The sequence below is a fragment of the Hypanus sabinus genome, chromosome 2 (assembly GCF_030144855.1).
Source record: "Hypanus sabinus isolate sHypSab1 chromosome 2, sHypSab1.hap1, whole genome shotgun sequence".
Taxonomy (NCBI): Eukaryota; Metazoa; Chordata; class Chondrichthyes; order Myliobatiformes; family Dasyatidae; genus Hypanus; species Hypanus sabinus.
Genome location: NC_082707.1, coordinates 5,272,389 through 5,293,666, shown reverse-complemented (window position 1 = coordinate 5,293,666; position 21,278 = coordinate 5,272,389).

Sequence of the window (21,278 nt, the reverse complement as noted above, 5' to 3'; positions counted from 1 at the left end):
GGATCTCCAAATGTAGAACTTCCCGGTGATAAAATATTCTGAGCCCGTTCCGACACATCGGCGCATTCCAAACAATAACAAATCCCAGCAAAGGCAGGTAAAATGCTGGAGGATACAGCAGGGCAGGCAACATCAATGGAAAAGAGTAAACACGAAGAAAGGTCTGGGCGGGAAAATTTTCTCCACAGATGCTGCCTGGCCTGCTGAGTTCCTCCAGAATTGTGGGTGCTTTATCTCTTCTATTCTCCTGCCTGGCCTCTTATTTCTTCTCAACTTCCGGTCACCTCCTGCTAGCTCCGCTCCTCCTTCCCTTTCTGCTATGGTCCCCTCTCCTGTCCCATAAGATATTTTCCTCTCCAGCACTTTTATTTTTTCTATCCATTTAACTTCCCCATCACCTTCTAGCTATCCACCTTCCTCTCGCCCCAACTCTGTAGCCTGACGTCTCCGCACTTGCGTGCCAATCCCGATAACGAGCCTATTTCCATATGGTACCTAACCTGCTGAGCATCTCCGGCATTTTTGTTTGTAATAGACATTTGTGATTTTATTTTGTGGAAATGTTGTTACTCTAAGATTTTGCTTACAACCTGTTAGTCCTTAGTTGATATGCTGATATGATCAATCTCCCTATCACATTTGAAATGGGCGTTGTGAAAATAAAAGCAAAATTTAAGGTGGAGCAGTCTGGATTCGAAATGCTCGATTTTCCTCTCCGCTGGTGGCTCCACCTGCTCCATCCCTTGGTCCACAAAACGGCACCATATCCAGAAAAAAAAATTGAGAGGCCGAGTGTTCAAGTCGACAGTGTCTCTGAAAACATAGAAAATAATAACTGTGTTGACAGTTTGTTGGAGTATAGTTCACCCGTACTCTTTCGGTGACCTGGATCTCAACATGGCATATGCAATTTTACCAAACATCTCCAGAGGAATGGAGCATGAAAGTAATGATGTCATGCTGAGGATATGTGAGGCGTTAGTCACTCCTCACTTATTGCATTTCCTCGACACTTGTTTAACAATAAATGTATTGGCATTGAAGAGCGCCAAGAGCAGTTTAACGAGAGCGATCCCGGAAATAAAAGGGTAGGAAGCGCATGATAGCTCTGCCCCCGCTGGAAGTCAGAAGAATGCGTGAGAAGGGGGAAACGTATTGAAACTTCCAAAATAAAGAAAAGCCTAGATAAGTACATTTGGTGAAAATGTTTCCAATAGCGGGCAAGCCGACGATCGGAGACAACAGCTTCAGAATAGAGGACCGACCATTTAAAACCGAGATTAGGAGGATTTTTTTTCGCCAAAGTGCAGTAAATCTGCGGAGTATGTTGCTTCAGATTATTGTGGAGGCCATATTATTAGATATACGGAATATAATGTAGAGGTTAGAAGTTTCTTAATTAGGTACAGTATCGAAGGTTACGTGGAGAAAACAGGAGAATGGGGTATGCGAGGATTATATATCAGCCATTTGTTGGAACAGAATCGCTAACCGTGTAGACAAATTTAGTTCTTATGTTGTGGAGTCTTATTGATCTATCATTTTATCTCTATTTATAAAGCACATGTAGTTCCGTCAGCTAATAAAGCTGCTTGTCTGAACCATTTGAATACTGTCTCAATTTGGCACTATCTGAGCAGTACTAACTCGATGCAATTTTTATATATACAATAGGTAGAACAGAAATGGTTCTGTCAGATGGTGGCAGCCCTTGTGCTGGGAGAGTGGAGGCAACCAACTACCCACCTGTATTCTTCAGTATCTGCGGTCGTAATTGGGATATGAATGAAGCTGAGGTCGTGTGCAAATTTGTCGGCTGCGGTAACGCTGTATCGTCATCAGGAAATTCAAAATTTGGTCATTCACAGTGGGAAGTTCTGCAAACTGAATTTCGTTGTAATGGTCCCGAGAATGACCCATGGACGTGTGAAAGGAGACAGTTAGCTCATCCATGCTATAAGGAAAATGAAGCAGCTGGCGTGGTTTGTGCGGGTAATTTCCTGTTTGATATTCTAGGAAAAAATAGAATTTAGCGGCTTTTCTCCAGAACACCGACGGGCGTAAATAAATAAGAAAATACCCTTCTAAATTAACACATAGTCTTCCAATCAATATGTTGGTTCGTAGCTTCAGGTGAACCTTTAACTGTAACGAAGCAATTTCTAAAAATCAATCTCTGGACTAGTCACTAATTTTGAATGCAATGTAAAGATGCAGGAAAACGAAGCAGAGGAAAGAAGATGTTTAACCTCAACACAGAAGACAGAGGTCAACACAGCAGTGTGATTAACCATGCATTAAATACAGTTAAGGGAGGCATTATTGGGCGTTTATTTATTTGTTTGTTTGCTTGCTGGTATGTTTTGTTTGTTTATTAATTACTAATTTACTTAGTTATTTCTTCATTCGTTCATTCATTCATTCATTTAGACGAACCTTCTTGTTCAATGAGCCACACCGCACAGTCACACAACTCATTAACCCTGGGGGAAGCACAGACATTTTATGATGATACATTAACCTGAAAGCCAATACGTCTTTAAACTGTGGGAGGAAATCGGAGCACTTAAAACAAACACGCGCTGTCAAAGGGAAAACATTGTGTAATATAAGTAACTCATTTAGTTCTAAACACTTAACTAAATGCTGTGTAATGTCTCAGAGAAATTATTACAAATAAATAGTCCAATTTACATTTCTGGAAGCAGAAGTAGTTGTGAAGCCAGATGCAGCATTTTAGAAGAGACATGCTGACTGTGTTCGGTATTTGTGAGAGATCATATGTGTTAGCGGCAGACCAGATATCATGCCACCGTGATACATACAGGAAAATATTCGCTGGAAGAGGATTACAATAAGGAGGGAGTAAAGAGTTTGGAAATATGCCAGACGGTTGACCAGCATAGGATATAGGCAGTCGATGGTTGAGTAGTGCTGTCTCTTGACATGACAGAAAACCCTCCGGAGGTCGTATATGGATTTCTGGTACAGGTCAGTGAATGCTGCAGGCCTGATCGTCAGTAAGGAGTGTGCCTCCTGCTTCCCTCATAATTTCCGGTTTATGATTATCCTCTTTGGTGCACTACCCTCAACAGTGCGAAAAAATCTTGTGATGGTGATGACAGTGAGGAATGTAGCCTTTTGGAATCATCGCTCTTTAAAGATGCCCTCGGTGAGATAGAGGATAGAGCCCCTGCTAAGTTGACAAATTCCCTACATCTTTCGATATTCAGAAATGGCCCCTCTATACCAGATCTGCATACAAACAGTCAAAATACACTCCACAGCACATCGAAAGAAAAATACAAGAGAATTTGGTGTGACAGTCAGGAGAGGGAAGGACAAGACGCAGGTGCTAGAGAGTACCCAGTGGCTGTTCCTCTTAACAATAAGCACGTATTCCTACTTGATTACAGTTACAGTTGGTGGGGACGGTCTACCTGTGGGAAGGGAAACTCTGCACAGCGTCAGGCCTTGTGGCTCAGATGGGTAGGGAAAATAAGAGGATGGCAGCAGCGATAGGAGACACTATAGTTAGGGAGTCAATTTGGCGATTCTGTGGACGCAGGAAGGAAACGCGTATGGTACTTTGCCTCTCAGGTTCCAAAGTCGGAGTTGTTTCTGATCGCGTGCACGGTATCTTGAAATGGGGTGGAGAACAGCCAGAGGTCGTGATACCACGACATATGTACGAAAAGGCAGGAGTTTCTGAAAACTGACTACAGAGAGTTAGGAAAGAAGCTGAGAAGCAGAACCTCAAGGGCAGTAATCTCGGGATTGTTGCCTGTACCACGTGACAGAGAGCATAGGAATAGAATGAGGTGGAAGTTAGATGTGTGACTGAGAGATTGGAACAGGGGGCAGGGATTCAGATTTGTGGATCATTGGGACGATTTCTGTATCGCTTGTGACCTGTACAAAAAGGAAGGCTTGCACTTGAATCTGAGAGGGACCTATATCCTGACAGGAAGAATTGCTAACGCTATTCGGGAAAATTTACAGTGGAATTACTGGGGGGCGGGGTGGTGAGAACCGAACTGAAGTGACGGTGGAAAGGAATGTTGGCTCACCAATAGAAAAAGTTTCGAGACAGTGCGAAAGGGAGGATGGACAGGTGATAGAGAAGGGAGCGCGCAGTCCGATGGTTTGAGATGTGTCTATTTTAATACGAGGAGTATCAACAAAAAATCAGATGAGTTTAGAGCGTGGCTGAGCACTTCCATCTATGATTATGTGGCCATTACAGAGCCTTGGATGGTGCAGGGGCAGGAATGGCTACCTCAAGTACCCGGCTTTAAAAGTTTCAGAAAGGATAGGGAGGGCGGCAAAAGAGGAGAGGTCTTTGCACTCTACATCAGTGATAGCGTCTCGGCTGATGAAAAGGATAAAGTAATGAAAGGGTTGTCCAGGGAGTTTCTGTGGGTGGAAGGTAGGACTAAGAAGGGGGCAATAACTCTACAGGGTGTTTTTATAGTCCACTCAATAGTAACAGGTGCATCGAGGAGCATATAGGTAGACAGATAAGCAGAGTCTGGAAGGGAGTAATAATCACAGGTTTGATGTGGTGGGAGATTTTAATTTCCCAAATATTTACTGGCAGCTCCCTAGAGTAAGGGCTTTGGATAGAGTTCAGTGTGCTAGATGTATTCAGGATGGTTTGCTGACACAATACATCGATAAACCAAGAAGAGGAGAGGTTGTACCTGGTCTCGTATTGGGACATGAACCTGGTCAGGTGTCAGTGTTCTCAATGGGAGAGCATTTTGGAGACAGTGATCACAATTCTATCTCCTTTATCATAGCTTTGGAGAGGGATAGAAACAGACAAATTAGGGAAATGTTGAACTGCAGTAAGGGGAAATATGAGGCTATCAGGCATGAACTTGGAAGCATAAATCGGAAACAAATGTTCTCAGGGAAACAAAATGAAGAAATGTGTCAAATGCTCAGGAGACATTTTCGTGGGGATCTGTGTAGGTACTTTCCAATGAGACATGTAAAGGATCTTAGGGTCCATGATCCGTGGTGTACAAAGGCGTTTGTAAATCTAGTCGACAAGAAAAGAAAAGCTTACGAAGGTTTAAAATAACAGGTAATGATAGGAATCTAGAAGAATACAGGACAAACAGGAAGGAGCTTAAGAATGAAATTGGGAGAGCCAGAAGGGGCCATGAGAAGGCATTGGCGGACAGGATTAAGAAAAACCTCAAGGCATTCTATATGTATGTGAAGTGCAAGAGGATAAGATGTGGAGAATAGAACAAATCATGTGTGACAGTGGAAAAGTGTGTATGGAACCGGACGAAATAGCAAAGATACTTAATGAATACTTTGTTTCAGAATTCACTACGGAAAAGGATATTGCAAATCTTGATTTTAAAAAAGAGGATGGGCTGGAGCTTTTGGAAAGCATCAAGTTGGATAAGTCGCCGGGACGGAAGGAATGTACCCTAGTCTGCTATGGGCAGCGAGGAAAGAGATTGCTTAACCTCTGGCGATGATCTATACATCATTAATTTTGGACAGGAGAGGTTCCGGAGGATTGGAGAGTTGCGGATATTTTTTCCCTATTCAAGAAAAGGAGTAGGAATAGGCTAGGAAATTATAGACCATTATGTTTTGTTTCAGTAGCTGGTAATTTGATGGAGAAGATACTTAGAGGTAGGATTTATGAACATTTGGAGAGGTATAATCTGAGTACGAATTGTCACAATGGCTTTGTGAAAGGCAGGCCGTGACTTACGAACCTTACTGAATTCCTTGAGGATGTGACTAAACTTATTGATGAAGGTAGAGCCGTATGTGCAGTGTATAGGGATTTTAGCAAGGCATTTGTTAAGGTACGCCACGCAAGACTTATTGAGATGGTAAAGAGACAAGCAATACAAGAGAACAATGCTTTGAGGATCCAGAGCTGGCTTGCTCACAGAAGGCAAAGAATGGAGTTGACGGGGCATATTCTGCATGGAGGACTGTAAACAATTGTGCACCTCAGGGATCTGTTCTGGAACCTTGGCTCTTTGTGACTCTTATCAATGACCTGGATGAGTAAGTGGAGAGATGTGTTAGTAAATTTGCTGATGACGCAAAATTTGGGATTGTTGTGGATAGTGTGACTGGCTGCCAGAGGATACAATGAGAATTTAATATGATGCAAACCTGGGCTGAGAAGCAGCAGATGGAGTTCAACTCATATAGGTGCGAGGTAGTTAATTTTGGTAGGTCTAATATGATGGCGGAATATATTTTTAATGCTAAGACTCTTGGAGTGTGGAAGATCAGAGGGATCTTGTTGTCATCAGACACTCAAAGCTTCTACGCAGGTTGACACTGTGTTTCAGAAAGCATCTGGTGCATTGGCCTTATTGAATCGTGGGATTGTTTTTAAGAGCTGAGAAGTAATGTTGCAGACCATGGTCAGATAAAGACCATGGTCAGACACCACTTGGAGTACTATGCTCATTTATGGTCGAATTACTACAGGAAGGACTTGCAAACCATTGAAAGGTTACAGAGGAGATTTGCAAGGATGTTGCTTGAGAATAGGGAACATGCTGTATGAGAATAGATTGAGTGAACTCGGCCTTTTCTCCATGGAGCTACGGAGAATGAGATGTAACCTGATAGAGGTGTCCAAGATAATGAGAGGTAATGAGCGTGTAGATATTCAGAAGCTTTTCCCTAGGGCTGAAATGGCTAGCACGAGAGAGCATAGTTTTAAGGTGCTTGGAGCTAGGTACAGAGGAACTGTCATGGACAGTTTTTTTTGCGCAGAGAATGGTGAGGCTATGGAATGGGCTGCAGGCAATGATGGTGGAGGCAGAAGCGATAGGCTCTTTTAAGAAATTCCTGGATGGCTACATAAAGCTTAGTAAAATAGAGTACTATGGGTAAGCCTCGGTAGTTCCGGGTTAAGGATATGATCAGCACAGATTAGTGGGCCGAAGGACCTGTATTGTGCTGTAGGTTTTCTATTTTTCTCTGAAATGCTATGTATTCTGAAACTCCAAATGAATTCAGCTACTGTGCTGGGTTAATCTTACAAATAACCCTTGATTCTTGAGTTAACTTTCTGCTAATTTACCGCAGAACACAGAATGCCCAGACTGGTTGATGGATATGACGAATGTTCTGGAAGGTTGGAAATACAGCATGGAGAGACGTGGGGCACTGTGTGCGATTCAAATTGGGATTTCCAGGACGCACGCGTAGTGTGTAGATCGTTGAAATGTGGGGACGTGATCTCAGTAATCGGAGGGGCATACTTTGGTGAGGGAAGCGGTCTCGTGTGGCAGGAGTCCTATGAATGTGACGGCAATGAGACTATTTTCTGGGATTGCCCAACCACTTCAAGAAATAAACATAACTGCACGCATAGAAGTGATGTGAGTGTTATATGTTCAGGTAAGTACTTTAGTTGTTGATACGGCTGGATTTAGAGAGCGGATAAAACTATTAACAAAGAGTTTGCAATATTTTTCGCGGTTTATTTCGAACTCTTGTACACAAAACTTAACATCAAGTCTGGGTTGATGAGGATGGAAAGGCAGGGGACAGAACATAACTATAGCCAGTTAAAGGGGTTGAAAAGTGTCTCTTTCAATGCTAGGAGTATTGGGAAGAGGGCGGATGAACTTAGAGAATTGATTAATACGTGGAATTTCGATGTTGTGGCCGTTAATGAAACATGGTTGGACGAAAGGCAGGATTGGATGATGCAGGTCCCGGTGTTGAGGTGTTTTATAAGGAATAGGCTGGGGGGGAAAGAAAAGGTGGGGGGGGAGTGGCATTGCTTTTCAGGGATAGTATCACTGCAATAGAAAGGGAGGACGTTGCAGTAGGAGTGTCCACGGAGTCCGCCTGGGTGGAAATCAGAAATAGGTAGCGATCAAGCACTCTGCTGGCAGTAGTCTATAGGCCCCCAAATTGCCCTCCGGACACCGAGCAGCGGATACGCAGGCAGATTTTAGAAAAGTGCTGGAAATGCAGGGTAGCAGTTATGGGTGATTTCAACTTCCCTCATATTGACTGGCACCTCTATAGAGCAAGGGGTATAGATGGGGCTGAATTTGTCAGGTGTTTTTAAGAAGGATTCCTGACACAGTAGGTGGACTGGCCGACAAGAGGAGAGGCTACACTGGATCTAGTTCTGGGTAATGAACTTGGTCAGGTGACAGAACTCTTGGTGGGGGAGCATTTTGGTGAGAGTGACCACAACTCCCTTAGCTTCAGTATAGCTTTCGAAAGGGATAAAATCAGACAAAATGGTAAAGTGCTTAACTCAGGAAGGGCTAACTTTGAAGGGATGAGGCAGAAGCCAGCGAGAGTAAATTGGAAACAGATGTTCAACGGGGAAAGAAACAAGTAACGTGGAGACGTTTAAGGACGACTTGAGCTGGGCTCAGGATAGCATTGTCCCACTGACGCAATGAAAAAATGGTAGGAAAAGGAAACCGTGGCTGACGAAACATGTGTGGCAACTCGTCAAAAGGAAAAAAAAAAAGAGGCATATGTTAGATATGCGAAGCAGGATGTAGGAGTGGCTTATGAGAAATATAGGGTAGCCAGGAAGGAGCTAAAGAAAGAAATTAGGATAGCTCGAGGAGGTCATGAGAAGGCCTTGCCATGTAGAATCAAGGAGAACTCCAAGACATGCTATGCATATGAGAAGACTAGGAGGATGACGAGAATGAAGATGGGACTGCTAAAGGGTAAAGAGGGCAACATTTACCTGGAGGCGGAGGAGGGTGGGGAGGTGCTAAATGAATACTTTGCTTCAGTATCTACAAGTGATAAGAATCTTGATCAAGATGAGGTCGAAGTAGAGCGGGCCTGTGTGCTGGACAAGGTGGAGATTAGGGAATAAAACGTGCTGGATCTTCTTAAAAACATAAAGATTGATGAATCCCCAGGGTAAGATATGATACACCCGAGATTGTTGTGGGAATTAAGTGAAGAGATCGCAGGAGCATTAGCTATGATCTTTGAATCCTCTTTGCCTGCAGGGGATGTGCCAGAGGACTGGAGAATAGCAAATACAGTTCCCTTGTTTAAAAAAGGTAATAGAGAGAAACCTGGGAACTATAGACCCGGTGGGTCTTACGTCGGTGGTCTGAAAACAACAGATAACGATTTTTTAAGGATAGGATCTACGAACATTTGGAGAAGCACAGCCTACTCATGGATAGTCAACATGGCTTTGTGAAGGAAAGATGGTGCCTCACGAGCCTGATTGAATTTTTGAAGAGGTAACAAAAGAAATTGATGAGGGTACGGCAGTGGATATGGTCCACATGGATTTTAGCAAAGCACTTATCAAGGTCCCTGATGAGAGAGTCATCCAGGAAGTCATGAGGCATGGGATAAGTAGAACATTGGCTGTTTGGATAAAAAAAAACTGGCTTAAAGGAAGAAAGCAGAGGGTAGTTGTTGAAGGAAAGTATTCTGTCTGGAGGTCGTTGACTAGTGGAGTGCCGCAGAGATCTGCCCTGGGAGCTCTGCTATTTGTGATTTTTATAAATGACCTGGATGTAGAGATGGGCCGATGTGTGAGTAAGTTTTCGGATGACACGAAGATTAGAGGAGTTGTGGATGGATCTGTAGGCGCTGGAAAGTTACAAGAGGATATAGACAGGCTGCAGAGTTGGGAAGAAAAATGGCAGACGGAGTTCAATCCGTACAAATGTGAGCTGATGTATTTTTGATGGACAAACCAGAATACTGAGTAAGGGATTAATGGTCAGTTACTTAAGAGTCTGGATGATTTACAGGGTCCTTGGGGTTCAAATCCATGCATCCCTCAAGGTCGCTGCACAGGTTGATAGGGTAGTTAAGAAGACCCATGAGTGCTAGGCTTCATTAACAGAGGGATTGCGTTCAAATGTTGAGAGGTCATGTCGCAAATCTACGAATCTCTGGTGAGACCGCACTTGGAGTATTGTGTTCAATTCTGAAAATCTCATTCTAGGAAGTATGTGCAAGGTATGGAGAGGGTGCAGAGAGGATTTACCAGGATGTTGCCTGGTTTGGAGAACAAGTCATATGAAGTAATGCTAGCAGAGCTGGGACTTTTCTCTTTGGAGCGTAGAAGAATGAGAGGGGACTTGATAGAGGTCTGCTAGATTATGAGAGGCATAGATCAGGTGGAAAGGCAGTACCTGTTTCCCAGGGCACTAATAGCAAACACCAGAGGGCATAGTTACAAGTTTAAGGGAGGGAAGTTTAGGGGAGACATCAGGGGTAAGTTTGTTACACAGAGGGTTGTGATTGCCTGGAATGACTTACAGAGATGGTGCTAGAGGCTAAAGCATTAGGGGTATTTAAGAGCCTTTTGGACAGGCATATGGATGAAAGAAACATGGAGGATTAGGGGGTAGTGAGGGCTAGTTAATTTTTCAGGATTATAATGGGTCGGCACAACATGGTGGGCTGAAGGGACTGTACTGTGCCGTTGTGTTCTATTGTTCTATGGATCAGACGAGACGGGCTATATACGAAATGCGCATTTCAAAGTTCAAAGTTCAGAGTACCTTTATTAACAAAGTTCCAAGTACAGCGCTAAGATTCATTGTCTTGCGTGAGCTCATGAGCCACTGATGTGCAAAATAAGACAAACTGTGCAACTAGAAAAATGTATTAAGAAATACATTATTCTGAGCACATAGGTTGTAATGCCCTTGAAATTTCAGTGATCAGTTCAGTGTTGATCTAAGTGAAATCATTCATGCCTGTATAAGAACTGTAGGAAGAAACGACAGAGTCATGGCTGATACCAAATAGCAAATTCCTCACAGCCTGGAAGTGTCTGGTCATCATGGATGAAGTCAAATTCTGTTACAATCCCGCCAAGGCCGGTGAGAATATTTTCTCATTATACCTGGAGAATGGAGATGAGAAAGAAATGGATCAGCCATAATGAGATGGCAGAGCAGACTTTATTGGCCCAATGGCCGAATTCTGCTCCAATAGTTTAAGGTCGTAATTTGTTAGTACTGTCCATGAAGGATCCTGGAAACAGTACTTCGGGCAAGAAGTCCAGAGGAGAGGCAATAAAGAATCTAGTACCAGGCAAAGACACATGCTCGGGTTCAGCATGTATGAGATGCTGACCGCAGCTGATTTTCAGCACAATCGTGTATAAAGCTATCAGCAGAAGGGGTGGAATAATATTTAAATGAGCGAGGGATACTTTTTGTGCTACATTGGAGTAGATGTTCTCATGGAAATGCAGAAGAGAAATACGGAGGTAGTATCTCGAGAATTTGCATGGGATACTGGATATGTGTTATTTCATTGAAATAGTCAGCAGAAGGTGGGGTACAGGCTTCATGCTTGACAAGAGGAAAAGTGATGCATTGTTCAAGTTCAGGAAACAATATCCAGACTGGCCTTTTGACAGTTATAAGGTAGCTAGAAGGCAGAGAGAAATTCAATGCAAGCTTCAAAATTCAAGGTTGTTTGATGTCATTTCCAGTAATGGAGAAGGAATTACGTGTTCTGTCAGAACCGCTGCGACGGAAAATAAACACAATGAAAGAAAACACAACAAATATAAAAATATCTCAGGTTTTATATATGGATTGATTGTATGTCAATAAATGCACTCTGGACACGTGAGTGTCTGTACATAAAGTGACAGGAAATAATAAAGCTGTGGTGGGGGGGAAGGTCGGTGCGTGGAATTAGTAGACAGTTTAACAGTATTCCACAATTCTTTTTATTTATAAGGTCAAAAAGGACTGCGGTTAGCTGCTGGCATGGACAGGTGTTCGGGGAGAGTGGAAGTATTACGCGGTGAAACATGGGGAACAGTCTGTGGTGTTTTCTGGGACGTAAAAGTTGCCTCCGTCGTCTGCAATCATCTCCATTGTGGACAGGTTTTATCAGCGAAAGCGGGAGCATTCTTTGGTGAGGGAAATGGATTGATTTGGAAAGACGTCGCAGAATGTCGCGGTAATGAAATGCGTTTGAGTGAGTGCCGCATTTCATCATTGGGAAACCAACCATGTACACACAACAATGACGCCGGCGTCATCTGTTCCGGTAGGTGATTTGCCATTAAGTGTGGGATAAGCTTACCGTAATAATAATAATAATAATAATAATAATAATAATAATAATAATAATAATAATAATAATAATAATAATAATAATAATAATAATAATAATAATAATAATAATTTGAACGTAATATTAATAATAATACTAATACTCGTAATATCAAATCAGAAACAACGATGTGAGTTTTTCCTTAACAGACCTTTTATACATGGAGATTTGAAATTACATGCTTCTTCATCAGTTAAGCTAAAGCAATTAATCCAAATACTAGAACTGTTTCGGAAATGTATAAACATGGATTTCGGACTAGAAACATACAGAATATTAAACATAAATATTGCTTAGCTTTATACTTGCTGATATAGGGTGTGTATTCATTTGTTGACCAATGCGGTATGTTATTTTGTCTTGTGCGTCTGGGAGCGGGGGTTTCGTGGTCTTTTCATGGTAGTCGGGAAGAAGACACCGAGGAAGGTGGACGTGCGCTGCACTGCTCGGTCGACCACCCGGGTGGTCCCAGGTGCGAGACGTGGATGTCGGAGGAATGTGACGGGGGTCGAATGGTTCGATGTTTGAGCTCCAACGATGTGCACTAAACTGACTGAACTTTAACAAGTTGGCTCCTTTTATATTATCTTCTTTTCCTTCATAGATATTGTATTGCACAGAATTCTTTTATGTTTTAGTAAAATCTTTAAATTGAATTCCATAACGGTATCTGGTGTGGGTTTGACATGGTGTGTGTGCACACCGCATAAACTTGATTCTCATAGCACCTGCGTGTACGGGTGGTAGGGTTGGTGAGTGGATGGATCTCCTTTCTCTCTAGACATATACCAGCCTGTTGGGTAAGTGTTACAATCCAATAAACCCGATTGATAAATATAAAAATAAATAAATATATGGGGCATCCATCAGGAATGGAAATACATCCCCATGCGAAAAAGGAAAATTTTTGACAGAATTTACCCCAAGTGTTAATACAGTCTGCCAGACAGAACCCAACTGTAAGAACATAGCAAAGCCAACACACACTTGCGCTGTACCTACCCTAATATCCTGGAGGGATGGTTTAATAGAGCTGTTTGGGAGAGTTTTAACTGGTTTTGTAGGGGAGTTGGAACCGGAAAGATGGAGCGGAGGAGAGGGAAAACAGAAATAGATCTAAGGTACTGAGCAGTAAGGATGTCAGGAAGGGCAAGCAGGTAGCTGATGGAGCAAATTTGCAGCCATTGGAATGAGTTGCAGTGCAATAAAGTTGTAGTGCAATCAATGCAAAAAGTTCCAAATACTGGACTTAATGCGTTATACTTAAATGCACGCAGCATAAGTAATGTGGATGATCTTGTTGTGTAGTTACAGTTTGGCGGGTATGATATTATAGCCATCACTGAGAGGTGGCAAAAGGATGCATGTCTCTAGGATCTGAACGTCCCAGTATACACAGTGTATCGGAAGGATAGGCAGATAAGTAGAGGGGGTGGCGTGGTTTTAATGTTAAGAAATGATATTATATCATTAGAAAGAGTTGACATAGGATCGGAAGGTACAGATTTTTTTTGGTTTGAGCCAAGAAATCGCAGGGCTAAAAGGACACTGATGGATGTTATCTACAGGCCTCCAAACGGCTGCAGTGATATGGACTACGAAATACAACAAGGAATAGAAAAGGCTTGCCAGAAGGGCAGTGTTATGATCATTGTAGGGGATTTTAGCAAGCGAGTGGATTGGAAAAATCAGGATGGAACTGGATCTCAAGAGAGAGAACTTGTAGAATATCTACCAGATGGCTTTTAGGAACAGCTTGATGTTGAGCCCACTCCGGGATCGACTGTACTGGATTGGGCATTGTGTAACGAACCAGAGGTAATTAGAGAGATGAAAGTGAAGGAACCCTTAGGAGACAGTGATCACTACATGATTGAGTACACGTTGAAATTTGAGAAAGAGAAGTCTAAATCCAATGTCTCTGTATTTCAGTGGAGTAAAGGAAATTAAAGTGGCATGAGAGAGGAACTGGCCAAGGTTTACTGAAAAGGGGCACTAGCGGGAAGGACGACAGAACAGCAGTGGCTGGAGTTTATGCGAGAATTGAGGAAGAAGAAAGACAGATATATTCCAAAGAAGAAGAGATTTTCGATTGGAAAAAGAATGCAAATGGCTGACAACATAGGTCAAAGCCAATGTAAAAGCAAAGCAGAGGGCATACAAGGGAGCAATTATTAGTGGGAAGACAGATGATAGAGACGTTTTTAAAAGCTGACAAAAGGAATCTAAGAAGGTCATTAAGAGCGAAAAGACAAACTATGAAAGGAAGCCAGCAAATAATATCAAAGAGGATACTAAAAGCTTCTTCCGGTATAAAAAGAGTAAAAGACTGCAGAGAGTAGATATAGGGCCGATAGAAAATGATGCTGGAGAATGTGTCATGGGAGATAAGGAGATGGCGAAGGAAAAGAACGAGGAATTTGCATCATTCATCACTGAGGAAGGCATCAGCAATATACCGGACATTCAGGGTGTCGGGAAGAATAATATGCGCAGTCACAATTACGACAGAGAAAGTAGTCTGTAAGCTGAATAGTAGATAAATCTCCTGGACCAGATGGAATGCAGCCTCGTGCACTGAAGGAAGTAGCAGTGGAGATTGCGGAGACATTAGCCATGATCTTTCGAAAGTCGATAGATTCTGGCCTGGTTCCGGAGGTCTGGAAGATTGCAAATGTCACTCCGCTATTTCAGAAGGGGCAAGGAAGGCAAAAACGAAATTATAGACCTATTAGCTTCACATCTGTGGTTGTGAAGCAGTTGGAGTCGATTGTCAAGTATGAGTTTACGGAGTACCTGGAGGCATATGACAAGAGAGGCAGAACTCAGCATGGTTTCCTTAAAGGAAAGTCTTGCCTGACAAACCCAGTGCAATTTTTCGAGGAAATCACCAGTAGGCTAGTCAAGGGAGATGCAATTGATGTTGTGTATTTGTGTCTTCAGAAGGCCTTTGACAAGGTACTGCAAATGAGGCTGCTAGACAAGATAAGAGCCCATGGAATTGCGGGAAAGTTAGATACGTGGATAGAGCTTTGGATGATTGGCAGGAAACAGAGACTGGGAATAAACGGATCCCATTCTGGTTGGCTGCCAAAATCTACACAGCAAAATCTACATATATCTCCAGACAGAATCAATATTAAACATAGAATCATTGAAGCATAGAAAGCCTAGAGCACTATACAGGCTCTTTGGCGCACAAAGTTGTGCAGAACATGTCCCTACGTTACAAATTACTAGGCTTACCCATAGCCCACTATTTTGCTAAGCTCCATGTACCTATCCAAAATTCTCTTAAAAGACCATAACTTATGTGCCTCCACCACCGTTGCCGGCAGCCCATTCCACGTACTCACCATACTCTGCGTAAAAAAATTACCCCTGACATCTACTCTGTACTTACTCCCAAGCACCTTAAAACTTTGTCCTCTTGTGGCAACCATTTCAGCCCCGGGAATAGCCTCTGACTATCAGCCCGATCAATGCCTCTCATCATCTTGTACACCTCTATCAGGTCACCTCTCATCCTCCGTCGCTCCAAGGAACACCACTTGAATATTTCGAACGTTTTTAGACGTTGAGAAATGAATTTTCTTGGTTATGCCTCTACGTCAGATTTTACTAGATTGAGCTGAGAAAAATAATAAAAATGTATAGAAATAGCTGCCTTGCAGTAACTACTGGTGGACGATGGAAATTGCCGTTTCCTCTACATATTCAAATACCTTGAGAGCTGCAAGGCGTGTAAACAGCAGACCTGATAAAAACGTAAGATAATGGAGAAGAACTATGCAATTCGACCCACCAAGTCCTATTCTCCATTCCATCATGGCTGATTTATTATCCCTCCAAGCCAGATTTTCCGGTCTTCTACCCACAGCAGTTGACACACTTACTGAGAACCATTTAAACTCTGCATTAAATATGTCCAATGATTTTGCCTCCCCGACCGTCTGTGACTATTAATTCCATGAATTCATCTGGCTAAATGAATTCCTCCTAACTGTGCTCCGGGCTGATAGAAAATTATGTGAGGTTAAATATCCTGGAAGTCCGTCTGCGTAATACAGGGGTATGCACCTGGGATTCCAGGATATTGAATCATTCTGCATTGTCCTGAATAAGAAGTAGAAAATCGGAAAGAAGAAAACTGCAGTTACTGGAGATCTGAAATTGAAAAAAAGGAATTCTGCTGATAACTTAGCCCCTCGTGTAGCACCTGAGTTGGCTGAAAAGGTGTACGGCTTCGCATTGAATGGCCCTTCATCAGCTCTGGAAACATGAAAAAAAAAACATTGTGTTACGGTAAAGTAAGCAGAGCGTTGGGAAGTGATACAGGGAATATCTATGAGAATGAAGTCCCTGACTATCCAGGTGAAAAGCGTACTTTCATCGATCGTTTCGTGATTGTAGTTACATTTCATGGTGAAGTGTCTTTGAGACTATGAGCACAGGCCAGCCAGAGACTTGCGATTCAAAATCTAATATCTGTGAGTCCTAGGGTCCATTGCCCAGCAATGGATGTTGAAGGCCCAAAGACAGTCTGTCCAAGAGACTTCCTGTGTGTGTGAGAACAAGTGTAAAACAATAAGACCATAAGATAAAAGAGAAACAATAGGCCCATCTAGACTGCTCCGCCATTCAATTATGCCTGAATCCATATACAGCTGCCTTCTCGCCATAACTTTTGATGCCTTGAACGATCAGAAATTAATCAAATTTCGCCTTAAGTAAGAAGAATTTTTCGAATTTAAGAAGGACACTACCGTGGCTGATAAGGGAAGTCAGAGACAAAGTAAAAGCAAACGTGAGGACATACAAGTATGCCAAAGCCAGCAGGAAGATAAAGGATTGGGAAGATTTTAAAAACTTGCAGAAGGAAATTAGGAAGGTCCTGAACAAGGAAAGGATGAATTATGAAAAAAAGCCGGAGATTAATATCAAAGAAGACACTAAAAATTTGTTTTTAATATATAAGAAGTGGAAAAGAGAGTTGACGGTATTTATTAGACCAATAGAAAACAACTTTGGAGATATTGTAATGAGAGACGCAGAGATGGCAGAACAACGGACTGCATATTTTGCATCAGTCTTCACAGTGGGAAACATCTGCAGTATTTTCAAGAGGGTTTTTGAAAGTGAAGTACGTGCAGTGAAATTTACGACTGAGAAGCTGGTCAGCGTGCTTTATGGTCTGAGGGCGAATGAATCTCCTGGACCTGATGGAATGCACCCTCGGGTTCTGAAGCAAGTGGCAGGAGAGATTGCGGAGGCATTCTCAATGATTTGTTAGGAATTGATAGCCTTTGTCATTGTACAGGTTGACTGGAAAATTACAAATGCTACTCTATTTAAGAAGGGTGAGGAGCAGCAGACAGGAAATTATACTACTATTAGCCTGACATCAGTAGTTGGGGATCTGTTGGAATGGATTGTTGGGGGTAGGATGACGGAGTACCGGGAGGCAGATGACAAAGTAGGCCAAAGCCAGCATGGTTTCTTGAAAGGAAGATCCTACCTGGCTAATTACAACGATTTTTGAGAAGATTACGTGCAGGATAGGCAAAAGAGATGCAGTAGATGCGGCGTACATGGATTTTCCAAAGGCCTTTGACAAGGTGCCGCACATGAGGCTGCTTAGCAAGTTAAGAGTCCATGGAACTACAGGGAAGCGACTGGCATGGGTGAAGCATTCGGTGATCCGTAGAGAACAGAGAGTGGGAATCAAGGGATCCTACTCTGGCTGGCTGCCGGTTACCAGTGGAGTTCCATAGGGATCGGTGTTATGACCGCTGCTTTTTACGATGTATATATTATGGGATTAATGGATTTGCGGCTAAAATTGTCGATGATACAAAGCTAGGTGGAAGACTGGGTAGTGCTGAGGGAACAGAGATCCTGCGGAGAGACTTAGATGGTTTAGCGGAACAGGAACGGAAGTGGCAAATGAAATACAATGTTGGAAAGTGTACGGTCATTGACGTTGGTGAAAGAAATAGACAGGCAGATTATTATTTAGAAGGGAAGATAATTTAACATGCAGAGATGTAAAGGGACGTGACAGTCCTTCTGCAGGAGACCCGAAAGTTTAAATTACAGGTTAAGTCGGCGGTGAAGAAGGAAAATGCAACGTTGCCATTCATTTCTAGAGGGACAGAATGTAAGAGCAAAGAAGTGATGTTGAGGCTCAATAAAGCAGGCGAAAGATCACACTTGGAGAAGTGTGTGCAGTTTCGTGCTGCTTATTTCAGAAAGGAAATACTGGCATTGAAGAGCCTTCAGAAAAGATTCACGATACCGGGAATGAAAGGATTACCGAAGAAAGGAAGTTTGGCAGCGCTTGGGCAGTGTTCCCTGGAGTTCAGGAGAATGAGGGGGCTGGATTTCATAGAAACAAAATCCGATTATTAAAATGCCTGAACAGGTTATATTTGCCAATGACATTTCCCGTCGCAGGAAGGTGAAGGACGTCCATTTAGAACAGAAATGCGGGGAAATTTCTTTAGTCAGAGGGTGGTAAATCTGCTCCTATATCTTATGGTGTTCTGGTCTTAATTATGCCTTTGAATTTGGCTTCTGTCGCAGTGTGCGGTAGAGCATTCCACGGGTTCACTGTTCTCAGGCGAAACGAATGCCTCCTTACTCCGGAATCTCCTCCAGACTCTCGCCAATGACAACACATCCATTCTGAGATATGGGGTTCAAAATTACTAAACGTGCGGTCTAATAAGTGCCTTATTAAGATTCAGCATTATCTCCTTGTATTTGCAATCTATCCCTCTAGAAACAAACGCCACTGTCGTATTGCCTACTTTACTGCAGACTCAATCTGTAATCTGATCTTCAAAGGGGTTTGCACGAGGAGTCCTAAGTGCCTCTACACCTCTGATGCTTGAATCTTCTCCCCATTTAGATAATTGTCCACATTATAGTTCCTTTTATCAAAATGTATTATCATACATTTCCTAACACAGTTCTCCATCTTCCACTATTTTGCCCATTGCTCCAATTCGTCTGAGTCCTGCTGCAATCGTTTATCTTCATCAGTACTATCTATCCCTCCACGTTTGTTCATAACGTCCACAGGATGTATATTGTACACATTTCTCTGACATTAACTGTAGCTATTGAAAGGTACCGGTCTCAATTAAAACCACAGAGGAACACCACTCGTCACAGGCAGACAAGCAGAAAAGGTCCCTTTTATTCCCACTCACTACCTCCTACCTGTCAGCCATTCCTCATCCGTGCCAGGTTATTTCCTGAACGCTAAAGTACTTTATCAGGTTTAGCAGCCTCATGTATGGCATCTGATCAAAGGCCTTCTGGAAATCCAAGTAAAGGGCATCTACTTCCTCTCCTTTGTCCAGTCTGATTGTCACTTCCTCGAAGAATTCTAACAGATTTTTCAGGCAAGATTTCTCTTTAAAGAAATCGTAGCGATTTAGGCCTGTGCGGCAGAGTGTAGGCTGAACGTAATAAGGGAAGGTGCTTTGCTATTGTGTTTTTGTTTTTGCTGTTGCTGCTTCAGTGGTTCTGCCCAGCATTGTGGGCATGGTAGACTGGCGCCGGCATGTATGAAAACATTAGGTGGCTGCCCCGAGACTTTGGTTAGTTCATGTTGGATGTTTTTAAACATCAGTGAATATTGAAACTGTTATCAAACGTACTGAGCAGCTGAAGTGCCAGGGAATCTGGGTTTGTGGCATGAAGTTATCAAATATAGACGAGGTGTGTAATTTAATATGGGTTCTTAATTGTGAAAACAGCTTTAGTTGTGCGCAGCAACAAATGCAACTCGTCTGCAACTTGCAAGACAATGCAAATTAAAATAAAAGATTTCCGTAATTTTAGAATATAGAATAGTCGTGCGCTATAATCGGCTTGTTATGTAATCTGCAACCAAGGCCAATATATTTGTGCAAAGTAGAATTAACATGCAAAACTGTTTTTGCATGATTTGCTTTACAAGCAAAAAAAGAACGACTTTAAGTGACTGGCAATTGAAAAATTTTATACACAAACTGAAATCCTGAATACAGTCTGAAGTCACGTGGTCTAGATTATTTCTGTGATCTTCAGAAAATATCTTATCAGCGCTGGTACACTACATAAAATATTCACTGAAACAGATACAGCAGTGTGGAAATCTGTCTTTTGGCATACCTCAAACGAGTTTCTACCTGTGAAACATGGAATTTCCCAGCAATCCCTCCCCTTGGTTTTATATATTTACAAAGATGTAGCTTACAAGACATCTCTGAACACATTCTCATGTGACAAGGCGTTAAAGTTATTACGGGACTGTGACTGTGTAATTACTGGAAAAACTAAGACGCTGCGACATGGAAACAATTCTGAAATTCACTAACCAATATACAGCAATGATTAAGAATGCACCTGCTGATATGCTTTTATAATAAAACCGAAAATCTCAGTGGTTCATCCATGATTTACAAATATTGAGAACAATTTATTCACTATTAATTAATGAATTATTGTAACTTATGTTAAACTGAAAAAATAAAATATATATAAAAATAAAGAAATATATAAATAAGAATGTAGATCAAGTGAAAATTATATTAACGTTAAGTAGTTACGTATGATAATAAATGAAGAATGCTCCGTGTGGAAACTTCGCAAGAAAATGATTATTGAATACTAATTATCTATAATCCACATTGGCAATATACAAGTTGCATTCTTGGCCGTTAATTAACAATAATTTCAAGATAATGCACAAGTTAATTTTAATAATTGTATCCCATGCGTACAAAAGCCATTTCAAGGAGTTTTCGGCGCAGCTGCAGCGTTTAAAATTTGTAAATATCTCTGTTAAGCAAATGTTCCTAAAATGACAAAGTAGTTATTCATCCAATCAATTCACATCAGCAGCAGGTTGTCCTCCATGGATGAAGTTATTGTGGAAAGAGTACAGCAGATACTATTGAAATTCAGTTTTGTCTTCAGCAATTATTTTCTGAGGGACGGAACAAAGTAACCTGACTTGCTACCTTTGTGCATATTTCTAGTAACAGCCCCATCAGAGATTCATGAATCTCCGGCCAACCTTCCCTTCAAGATGATCTAAATCATCACATTCCTTGAGTCTGCCAGGTTTCCTCTGCCACCGCAGTTCGGACATGTTCTTACAGTACGTTAGAGCA